Source organism: Hylobates moloch, unplaced genomic scaffold (genome assembly GCF_009828535.3).
Source record: "Hylobates moloch isolate HMO894 unplaced genomic scaffold, HMol_V3 SCAFFOLD_7, whole genome shotgun sequence".
In the NCBI taxonomy this organism is placed as follows: domain Eukaryota; kingdom Metazoa; phylum Chordata; class Mammalia; order Primates; family Hylobatidae; genus Hylobates; species Hylobates moloch.
Window position 1 is genome coordinate 112,673,480 of NW_026652282.1, and position 3,386 is coordinate 112,676,865.

General features: G+C 43.4%; 1 pseudogene; it reads right to left on the bottom strand.

Moving 5' to 3' along the window:
* Positions 1-2,149, bottom strand: part of LOC116811405 (acylglycerol kinase, mitochondrial-like) — a 4,338-nt pseudogene extending 2,189 nt beyond the window's left edge.
* Positions 2,150-3,386: the final 1,237 nt, after the last annotated feature.

A 3,386-nucleotide genomic window follows, 5' to 3' on the forward strand; every position in this document is an offset into this window, starting at 1 on the left:
AACTTCCCATGAAAAATTTTAGATGTCAACTTAGATGGGTGAGGGGATACATGATTTTTCAAAATACTTTTGGGGGCCACATGAGCAGAATACTTTGTGGACCACTGCTTTAAAACACTATTTCTCTAAGTACGGTTGAGGGACCAACTTACAGAATCACCTGGGAAGGGTGGCTGACTTTTTAAAAATGCAGATACCTGAGCCCCATCTCCAAATTGGGTTGTTAGGTTTGGGGTGGACCCCAAATAGATCAATTTTCAACATGCACTCCACGTGGCTCTCATGCAAACCATTTAAGAAGCACTACTTAAAAAATAAAAACTAGCATTTTACAGTATTATGGCCATGGCTGAAGAGGGAAACAACCTCACATACATATCTGGACTGAGGATAGAATTGAAATAAAAGCTAAACAAGAGCCGGAGCTCTCAAAATAGTAGCACCCGTGGAGGAGCCTAGAAATAGGAAAAGGTCACCAGGGAAGGAAGGCACTTTTCCCAGAATTCCTAGTACAGTCAAAGAACAGAATGGGAATGGAAGGGCTTAGGCAGGCTAAGCCCACTGTGGGCTCTCCCCTGTGGTTGCACTTTGGGAGAAAACAGAAGAAAGTCCTTTTCCATCTTGAACTAGCCTGAGGAAAGTCTGTGTTTAGGAGGGTCGACCATCACACCAAAACAAAACATGCCCTAACAGAAGCTGATTGCAAAGCAGGTGACAGAGAACACTTTGGGAAGCACTGCTGGAGCGGGACAGAGGGGTACTTGCCATGAAAATGCCCTCGAGAGCCTCTGACAACACTGTTGGGATGGTTGAGGCACCTGTTCCCTTTTGGTCTTACTGGTGGCCTAAAATGTGGTCTCAGAGTACTTGTCTTCTGCCTGCTCGCTGGGTGGGGCTTGCCAGCATCTGTTCTCTCTTCCTAGGATCACAGAAGAACTGCAGCTTCCTGGGGAGCAGTTTCACCTCCACAGGCATCACTTCATACTCCTCACTGTCAATGCTAAAAGAGCTCCCTGCTTCCTTGGGGACAAGCGAAGTGTACTGGCTGGCTTGGAGACACTCCATGCCCTCGGTGTCCAGTTTGGCTTTTCTCACCTTTCGACTTCTTATAGTTATAAAGTCTCCTTTGCTGACGGTGTTGGCTTCAATGCAGATGTTCATAAAATCTTTGCGTGTTCGGTCAAGCTGATTGTTCCGTGTTATGATGGACAGTTCAATGGTGGACAACTGCACATCTTTCCAGACCTCTCGGCTCACCTCTTGGGAAAGGGCATCCTGTGGTTGTGCCCAGTAAGATGCAAGCCTCTGTAATATTCTCCTGTACAAAGAAGGCCTTTGTACAGGGGTCTCCTCTGGTTCATTGGCAGGTCTCTCTGTAGGTCCCGTATACGAGATAGAGGTTTCATGAGTCTGAGGCCACTCCTTAAGAGTGCTGAAAAAGTGGGCTGCTTTGATTTTTAGAGGCCCAAGATATCAGTACCTGCTGACTTTGATGCCAGCATCTCTGAAGGATCCCCATCAAAGGCCAGTCATTGCAAACACAGGCTGTTCCTTTTCACCCTTGATCTGCAAGACATCAAATGGAACTGTCTCTCCATTCACAATGGCAAGTGTAGCATCAGTAATATGTTGGACTTTGTTTCCACTTTCAGTAAAGAGGTTATGACTCAAACTACTGGTCTCTCCCAGTGGGATAAATCCAATGGGAATCTTACTGAAGGTAGCCTCATCTGTTCATCGAAGAACTCCAGTAACAACCTCCTGCAGTGTCCCATCTCCTCCTGCAACAATGATCACCTATGTGTTTTCTATCAGTTCCAGGAATTTCTTGGCTTGTCCCTCATAATCTGTCTTAACAATAGTCACACCTATGCCAGGATAAATGTAAAATCGGGGCAGCATTTTTTTCAAATAGAATCCTGGCTTTGTCTTTGCAAGCTGCAGGATTGAGAAAAACAGATTCTTTCTTCACTTGTGCATTGGGAGGAATGAGTTGATTGCCAAACACCTGAGCTTCTTCACAGGTTGCTCTCCTTAGTAGGTTATCACAGTGTTTTCCATAGAGCCACTGGCCTCCCCAGGTCAGCAGGCAGAGCCCAGCTGTAGCTTTCTTCCAATGATTTTGAAGTGTTTAAAAGAACACCGCCATCTTCTAGAGATTCGCATGGCTGGTCCCGCTCGGTAACCACTTTTATTAGCGTTTTGTTGTAGTTGTTCAGCCTTCAGTGTTTCCTTATGCAAATTTTATACAAGCAAATACAAATGTATCTATCCTATGTGGGTAGCATACTAGTATTAAACTGTTTTGTGCATTCTTTTTCCTCATTTATCATGGAGATCTGCCCTTACCTGTGCATGGAGAACTTCCTCATTTCTTTTCACAGCTGCATAATTTTGCACTGTGTAGACTAACCAAAGTTCACTCAGCCAGTCTGAAATTAATATTTCAGCCTCAACAAGACTGAAATGAATATCTTCATACATATGTCAATTTATATGTGTGCAGATATATCTGTAGGATAGAGTTCCAGAAGTAGAGTTGCTGGTCAAGGATAATGAATTGGTAGTCACGATAGCTATATCTATATTTCCTTCCATAAGGGTTATTATAGGTTGAATTGTGACCCATAAAATTCTTATGTTGAAGTCCTGAGCCCTAGTAACTCAGAATGTGACTGCATTTGGAGAGAGGGTCTTTAAAGAAGTAATTAAGTTGAAATGAGGTCATTAGGGTGGGTCGTAATCCAATTTGACTGGTGTCCTTGTAAAAAGAGATTAGGACACAGACATGTAAAGAGGGAAGACTACATGAAGACACATAGAGGAGAAGATGTACATCTATAAGCCATGGAGAGAGGCGTCAGAAGAAACCAGTCCTACCAACACCTTGATCTCAGACTTCTAGCCTGCAGAATGGTGAGAAAATAACCTTCTGTTGTTTAAGCCACCTGGTCTGTGATATTTCTTATGGCAGCCCTACCAAATTAATAAAGGTTGTACTAATTTGCAGTCCCATTAGTAATGTATGAGAGTGACTGTTTTCTATACAGGCTTGACAGTGGAGTATTAAACTTTTGAATATTTATCAAACTGATAGGTGAGAAAAAAAATCTTGGTGTACTTTTCATATTATGAGAGAAGTCAAGCATCTTTTCATATGTTTAAGGGCCATTACTTTTTTTTTTTTTTTGAGACAGAGTCTCGCTCTGTCTCCCAGGCTGGAGTGCAGTGGCGCAATCTCGGCTCCCTGCAGCCTCCACCTCCTGGGTTCAAGTGATTCTCCTGCCTCAGCCTCCCAAGTAGCTGGGAATACAGGTGTGTGCCACCGCACTCCACTAGTTTTTTTTTTTTTTTTTTGTATTTTCAGTAGAGATGGAGTTTCACCA